We start from the raw sequence: 8,674 nt of genomic DNA on the forward strand, positions 1-8,674 counted from the left end.
TTCTCTAGGGACCCTCCAGCACTGCGTGTGCATCCACTGTGGGCTATGAATCCCACCCAGAACCATTTAAGTTGGAAAAGACCCCAGCTCTGGCTCTACCCAGTGGGATTGCCCCAGGATGGTCCTGATCCAACAGAATCCATCAGCACCTGGGTGGTTTTAGCTTTGGGATCGTCCTGCTGAGGCTCTGGTTTCCTGTATGCAAACTCTGAATAAACCTGAAATGCAAAGCTTGACAGCATCCAACCCCACTCCTTGGCATGGTGCTTAATGTATGTGAGAATTTACTTTCCAAAAACATTTTGTGCCTTGAATTTTGGGCTTGAAAAGTGCTTGAAAGACACATCATCCTTTGCATGATGTATTGTGCCCAAAATAGCTCCATGGTTACTATTTCCTCATGTGACTACGGTATGTTTATTTCCGCTCCCTCAATTGTGAATTGCTTTTTGTAGGGTTCTTGTCCCTTTCTTTTGTACTGATGCCCATATTCTTTCAGATAACAGCAAGGAGAAAATGTCTTGTGTGTGGATTGTAATCAGTAGATTAGCTGGCTAATGGAATCCAGCTGATGGAATGAAGTTAAGGGCTCTCCCCCAAAAGCCAGGGCTGCCAAGCTGTAAGGAGGGCAGTGAGCAAGGAAATGCTTGAGTGAGTGTGCAAGGAGAGAGCAAACCTTGACAGAGCGGCGAGAAAATCATTTGTTCACATCAAATCCCGATTTTTCATCTTGGAGGAAAGTCTTGTTGCTGGGATGGGTTTTAAAACAGCAGCTGGGGAAAATGATGGCAGTGGAAAATGTACTCTGGGGTTGGGAGGCTGCTGCTCACTGCGAGGCTGGGAATGGCTTGTTGTGGGGAAGGGATTCTGCTGGTTCCTCCCACTGGCGGGAACAGGAGAGTTTCTCAACGCTGTTTACTTGAAGCAGAATTAAAACCCCAGTGAAGAGGCTGTTAATTCTCCCCGTCCTCCCAGTCCTGCATGCAGGCACATCCCAGACACACCACGCTCAGCAAAACGTGACAGAGCCGTGGCTGACCAGGAATGTCCCTGCTGCCTCCAGATCCCCCAGGCAGATCCCAAAAGCACTGCAGATGGCTTTGGACAGCCCTGGAACCCTGCAGCAGCCTCTCTCCAGCACCCATTTCTGTACATGAAACACGGTTTGGCTCCTACAGCACCAGGTGCAGGTCCATGAGCAGCCAGTGCAGGCACCTTCTTGTCCAGGTGTGTTTGTGGCCCATGGAAGGGAAACTTTGTGCATCTGGAAATTGGATTTGAGCCAGGACAGGGAGCCTTCTGCCCCCAGCAGCAGCCATCCACTGTACCTCGTGTGGGGCTTGCAAAAGGCAGGGAAAATGCCCCTCTTGACCTCTCTGGTCCCTTGCCGAGAGCTGTGGCCCTTGGAGAGCAGCTGTATTTCTGTATGGCTGTAGTAACAGCTCCATTTGCTGTTATTTGCCCGCTTAGAGGTAACTCTCACCTGGTGGAAGTAGCACAGCTGGTGCTTAGCAAGTGTCTGGGGGAAAGAGCTCTCCAGTGGGAGAGGGATGCAGGGATCCCAGAGGAGCTGGGGATCCCTGTTCCTCCGGGGAGGAAGTGGCCGTATCCCTCCCTGCAGGCTCTTGCACAAAACGTGGCTGCAGTTTGTGCCCCCGTTTCTTGTGTGATCATAGAATCATGGAATTATTCAGCTTGGAAAAGAGCTCCAAGACCACCGAGTCCAAGCATTCCCCCAGCATTCCCGAGCCCACTGCTAACCCACGTCCCCAAGTGCCACCTCCACGGATGTGTCCAATCCCCCCAGGGATGGGGCAATGGCACTCCCATGGTAAAACAGGAGACCCCAGATGTGGCAAGAAATGATGATGTTTGGTTCTAGATGAGAAGGCTGAAGGATCTGCTTTATTAAAACTATACTTTATTACATTAATATACTATTTGAAGAGATACTATCTTATTCTAACACATACCTCTTACTTACCTAACTCTCACTAAAAAAACTTGCAAAACTCGTGACTCTCTGCTGAGAGTTTGAGACACAGCTGGATCCGATTGGTTATTGAACTTAAATAACTTTTACTAGCATCTAATTAAACAATCACTTTAGGTAAATAATCTCTATACTAAATTCTACACGGGGAAAGCAAAGGAGCAGAGATAAAGATTGTTTTCTCTTTTTCTCTTCGTGCTTCTCCTGAGAGACAGAACTATGTCTCTCTGTCCAGAGAATGTGAATGTCACAGTGACCCCCACAGGGACCATCTCCATCACCCAGTCCTGGCTCCTTCATATTCCTTGCCCCCGTTTTGCCGTCGCTCTGCTTCAGCCATCGCCCCGATGGGCCGATCCGGGAGCTCCCACGGCCCCGAGCCCCGGCGGGCTCAGCCCGCTCCCGGGGCCGGTTCGCGGGCCCCGGGCGCCCTCTAGCACCGCCTCCGGGATAGAGACCGGGAACAGACCCGGAACGAGCCGGCAATCGCGGAATCACAGAATGCGGTCGCTCGGAAAAGCCTTCTCAGACCGCCCGGTCCAGCTGCTCCCCCAGCAGAGCCAGTGCCAATGTAACCCGTGTCCCCAAGTGCCGCACCCACCCTCCATCCATCCACGTCTTTTAAAGGACAAGCGGGAACGGCTTCCCGCGGACAGAGAGCGGGGATAGATTGGGAATTAGGAAACTGATTGCTCTTCAGAGCTCTGAGTGCCTGGAAGTGCCTGGCTCCGGGCTGGCCGTGCTGCTCACTCACTGTCATTTTGAATTCAAAACTAATTGCCAAAGCTCACTAGATTTTTGCTGAGAGGAAATGTCCAGCCTTCCTTGGAAAACAGTAACAAACAGCCTCCAAACTCGGAGCTACATGGTCATGGTCATCACCCAGATTGTTAATTACCTGGAGCAGCGCCACTGGCTCACACTCAGCTTGGGAATGTCACCTCAGCTGTGTCAGAGCAGAAAGACAAAAGCTGCTGCTCCTGAGGCCGATGGATCCCGCCCGTGTCTCATCGGCCATCTGCCACCAATTAGCGCTGATGAACGTCTGGGCACGCTGCGGGCACTCATTTGCATGTCCCCGGCTGGCTCCGGAGCTGGGCTTGCTCTTCCTCCCGCGGGATGTGCCCGCGGACAGCCCCTGGGCCAGCGCTGCCGCAGCACCGGCAGCCACTCATCCATCCCCCGCCCCATCGGGAGCTCCTGCCCAGCTGGCCCTTAGCGGTGACTTGCTCTCCGGAGCAGCAGCTTTGCGAGCCTCTGCACATTTCCGTGCTGCTCATTACCACTGTTTATTGTTTTACAAGGGCCCAGAGCACTGCTCGCATCCCAGGGCTGGCCCGTGGGAGCTCTTGAGCTCTGCAGCGCCAAACTGATTTCCGAAGATGAGGGTTTTCAGGGATTTATTTGTTCCAGCTCCTTGGGCTCTGCTGTGGTGGCTCCAGGCAGTGCCAGGCTCAGGGCCACTGGCTGGGTTCGTGCTCCAGCCACGGTCTGGCTGGTGTGAATCGTTCTGGGATGGAAATGGCCAAGTGTGCACGGATAACAGAGGCACCTGTGACATTTCCACCCTTGCTTTTGGAACCACAACCACAGTCTAACCCTTCCCTGGCTCAGGATGTGTTTGTGTACAGCTACAAAATACCTCAGATATTTCCAAGCTGACATATTTATATTCCTAAAATATTTGATGCCGCTGAGGCATGTTTGAAAAGCATCTAAAATATACAAAATAGCCTGAAAATATCTCATATTAGGGAGGCTGGGCATTTGTTCTGCCCTCCCTCTGTTTCAAAGGCCTTTTGAACATCCAGCTCTTCATCCTGTCTCAAGGTCTCGTGGGTGACTGCTGAGCTGAGCACTGCCCTGCACTCAGCCCTCTGCTCCTGAAACCTTGGCTCGTGTCAGCCTTGGCACAAGGAAAATCCATTTCCTGGCCTCAGCCCAGTGCAGGCTCGTTAGGACCTGGCACAATCACCCTTTTACTGGTGGGAGGGGGCAGTGGGGGCCCAGGGCAGGGCCGAGGTTCCCTGGGGATGCCCCTGGGGACATGCCAGGCATTAGAGAAAAGCTCTGCTCCGGAGGAGGGGACTGAGCACCCTTGGCTTGGCACTGGGGCAGAGCCCCCATGCCATCCTCCTGCTGCCCGTGGTTTTGCTGCCAGCGTGAGTCCTCCTCTCTGGTGGGGATGGCGTTTCCATTGCCTGCCTTTGCCTTTTGGAGAGGGAGAAGGGGCTGATGGGGCAGTTTGGTGGGGAAGGAGGGCTCGGGCTCTGCCCCTGGGCTGCTGAAATCTCCACGTCTGCCCACCTCCACGGTGTCCAACCCCTCCTGAGGAGCTGGATGCTGCTCTTATGGATTTGAACACCAAGAAATAAAGAGTCAGAAACAGGCTGGGCTCTCCAAACCTCCCCAAGGAAAACATTGGCAGAGGCTGCAGGGAGCCACAGGTGGGAGCTGCCCCTCAGGATGGGCCAGAGAAGTGGAGGAGCCTGAGATGGAACCAGAGGGACTCTGCAGAGGAGAGATGGAAGATTAAACATCCAGAGAAAGGGAAGAGGTTGTGATTGTAAGATTGGGCTTGGCAGTGTAAGAAAGGGAAGAGACAAAAGCACTCTCCGAGCAAAAAGCTGGAATTTAACTTTCACAGCTGCAGAAGGAAAACAATGCCTTCCCACACAAAACTCACTGATGGGCTGCGCTGATGAGGAGATGTCTGAGGAATTTCAATTAAAAGCCAGCGACACTGACAAAGGCGATGAGATTGAAGTGTTCAGAGGTAAGTGAGCGATGGGAGGGGAGAACAATAACTGGCGAGGGAGGGAACGGTGCCTGCTCGGTGCTGCGTGGGCTGGGCCCTTCCCAAGGCAGCAGAGTCCTTGCCCACCCTGGCAGGGAGCTGGGATCCAACTCCAGCTGTGTCCCGTGCCTTGTGCACCTCCCTGTGCTTCCCTGTGCCCTCCATGGGGACGTGCTGGCTGCAGCAGGGCTGTCCCCTCTGTCTGACCTCTCCGGGGGATATCTGCTCCTCTGCAGGATGAAACTGAGCTCTCTGGGTTTGCCTGTCAGGCCCAGCTGCCCTCCCACACCTCCCATCCAGGTGATCCCACTGCCTTCAGGCTCTTCCTCTGCAGCCACTCTGGAGCCAGAGCTCCGTGTGCCCTTGGCAGAGGACCTGGAGCAGGGCTGGCAGAGTTACACGGCACTGGGAGAGTCACAGAATGGTTTTGGTTGGAAAAGGCCTCTGAAGTCCATCCAGCCCAACTATTCCTCAGCACTGCCAAAGCCACCGCTGTCCCGTGTCCCCAAGTGCCGCATCCACAGGGCTGTTAAATCCCCTCAGGGATGGGGACTCCACCCCTGCCCTGGGCAGCCGTGCCAGGGCTGGGCAGCCCCTCCAGGAGGAAATTCTCCCAAATATCCACCCTGAGCTCCCCCGGCCCAGCCTGAGGCCGTTCCCTCTCCTCCTGTCCCTGTCCCTGGAGCACAGCCCGACCCCCCTGGCTGTCCCCTCCTGGCAGGAGCTGTGCAGAGCCACAAGGTCCCCCCTGATCCCCCTTTTCTCCAGACTGAGCCCCTTCCCAGCTCCCTCAGCTCCTCCTGGGGCTCTAGCCCCTTCCCCAGCCCTGTTCCCTTCCCTGGATATGCTCCAGCCCTTCCATGTCATGAAGGGCCCAAAACTGACCCCAGGATTTGAAGCAAAGCTTCACCAGCGCCCAGCAGAGACAGAGAAGCCCCCAGCCCTTGGCTGGTGGCACTGCAGCGGGTGACAGCAGAGGCACCACGAGCAGCACATGGAGAGAGCCTGCAGCATCCTTCCTGCAGTCACCATGCAAGGAAGATGAATATCTTCCAAGCTGGCAGAGCTGACATCGTGCCTGGTGGGGAATAGCTCGTCCTTGCAGGCTGCCTGCTGGAGAGACGGCTCTGCTCCCTCCGAGCTGGCAGCAGGAGCTGGCACCAGGAGGGGAGCAGGCTGGGAGAGGCAGGGATGGATAGAGCCCGGCCAGGCCCGGGGCACGGAGCAGCCGAGGCCGGGGAGCGCGGGGGCAGCTGTGGCACGAGCCAGCTTTGGAACAACCTGGAGCAGCAGGAGGAGGCAGGGAGGGAGGGAGGGAGGGAAGGCCTCACACCGAAATATCTTGCTTGGCTCTGAGCGCGGCGTGGAACTTCTGGCGCACAGAACCCTGCCATGTTCCATGCCAAAGAAAACAGCCAGATTTAAAGCCCTGAGGCGCAGTGTTTGTGCAGAGCAGCTGGGCAGAGCGCGGCGCTAGGCCCCGGCTGGGCTCCTGGTGTCTCCAGCCCTGTGCAGAGCTCTGTTCCCTGGCGGGGGTGGCTGAGCAAAAGGCAGGTGCCATCCCCGTGGCTGCTGGCACAGGTGGCACTGCTGGCACCATCTGCCTCTCGGCGCTCACATTTATACAGCAGCACAACGGCCCTCTTGGGCTGACCACCCTGACGGGGACAAGCTGTTTTTCTGCCTTTAAGGACAAATTTACATATATGTAGATGGCTCGGAGTAGCGGCTAGCCCCGCTCAGAGCCCTGCTTCCCCGAGGCACGCCGTCTCTCCAGGCGTCTGTTGTTCCATTAAGCTATTTTTAGCAAATATATCCCCCTTAGTTCAGCTGCCGTTATCTGATTAGTTCCTGTAACTATCTGAGGAGCAACATCTCCAGGCGTGACTGCGATTCTGAGCAGGCTGCGTCTCTGCACACACGCCTTTCCTCCAGGAGAGAAACTTGCCGGAGACGCTCCTCGCCGCGGAGCTCCGAGCTCTGCCGAGGCTGGTTTTGGGGGCCGGGGGCAGCGGGATCAGCCCTGCGGCAGCGCCGGGAGCACACGACCCTTGGCACGGGCGGAGTTATCCGGGCGCTTCCCGGCTGCCGCCGCCGATGAGGAGCCGCGTCCTCCGGCGTTGCCCCGATAAACAGCTGGCTTTGTTTGCTCCGGAGCACGGGGCCGCTGATGGAGATTTCCATCCTCTTCGCCTGGGGATGGGAGCCGGGGCAAAGTCCTCGCGCAGCCGGCCGGGCGCGCCCCGAAGGTGCGGGGTGCCAGGGCAGTGTGTGCCCCCTTCCTCCCGGCGGGTGCTGCCAGGAAAAGCCGCACCACGGCCGTGGCCCAGGGGCTTGGTTAGAAACCTGCAGCCCACAGATGGTTCCAGCACTGACTGCACTTTGTTCCGCGGCCTCAGCCTCTGTCGACCGCAGCTGCCCTGGAAAATCAGATTATAGTGCAAAACCGTGGCATCCAGTCTGCTCTGCCGAGGCAGCTCTTCCATCTCCCGGCTGGATCGCCGGGATCCAGGGGAGTGGGATGATGAGCCTCCACCGTGACAGCTTTTCCTTGAGCCTCAGCTGTGTCGGAGGAGTGCTGCAGACCCAGGGCTCCTCAGCATTCCCTGGAACCTGTGACCCCCGTGCCCAAGACTCGGGGTGGCAGCGGGGGGATCTCAGCCAGGAACCGTGCACAGGAGCTCCTAACCTGGCCCATCTTCCTTTTCCATGGTCAAATCCATCAGAACCCTGCTGCCTGCTCCTCCTCCTCCCCACAGGTGCTTCAGGGCCCTTAAAGAGGGATTAACCATAGACTTAAGTGCTCCCAAAGGGAAAATCTCATCCATGCCCACAGTGAGAATGACCCCTCAGCATCACCACGGCTGTCACCCGAGCTCTGGCGCTGGCCCCGGGCTCTCTGGGACGCTGATCCCTGCCCTGTCAGCTGTCACTCCCTGTGCCAGTGCTGTCACTTACTCCATCTTCACCGTGTGCCTGCCTGGCTTCTCCTGACAGCGATTTACCCCTCGCTCCCGCTTCGCTGTGCCTGTCCAGACCTCCGTTCCCGGCCAGGCTGGGCCGTGCTGCCCGAACAGGTCACGCAGCTGACGACATTTATTCCAGCGAGAGACCGCCAGCGCCTCGGATGACATTCGGGAGCAGAGAGAGACGCCAAATGTTGCTCTCTGTTGCTGAGACACACTGGGGGAACCCGGGCTCCCGGTCCCGCAGCCCACGCTCCGTCCCCCCCTGGCCTGGACCCGGTTCCACCCTTGCCCCCTCGAGGGATGCTGCCGGCGGCTGAGGGTCTGAGACCGCCTCGAGTGGCGCCCCCACACCGTGCCGAAAAACCCGAGAGGGATGGACGCGGCTGTGGGACTGACCCCAAACTGGGCTGTGGGACAGACCCCAAACCAGGCTGCGGGACTGACCCCAAACCGGGCTGCGGGATTAACCCCAAACCGGGCTGTGGGACTGACCCAAACTGGGCTGTGGGACAGACCCCAAACCGGGCTGTGGGACTGACCCCAAACCGGGCTGTGGGACAGACCCCAAACCGGGCTGTGGGACTGACCCAAACCGGGCTGCGGGACTGATCCCAAACCGGGCTGTGGGACAGACCCCAAACCGGGCTGTGGGACTGACCCAAACCGGGCTGCGGGATGGACCCCAAACCGGGCTGCGGGACTGACCCCAAACCGGGCTGTGGGACGGACCCCAAACCGGGCTGTGGGATGGACCCCAAACCGGGCTGTGGGACGGACCCCAAACCGGGCTGCGGGACTGATCCCAAACCGGGCTGCGGGACTGACCCAAACCGGGCTGCGGGATTAACCCCAAACCGGGCTGCGGGACTGATCCCAAACCGGGCTGCGGGACTGACCCCAAACCGGGCTGTGGGA

This window comes from Vidua macroura, chromosome 16 (assembly GCF_024509145.1).
Source record: "Vidua macroura isolate BioBank_ID:100142 chromosome 16, ASM2450914v1, whole genome shotgun sequence".
NCBI classification, from domain to species: Eukaryota; Metazoa; Chordata; class Aves; order Passeriformes; family Viduidae; genus Vidua; species Vidua macroura.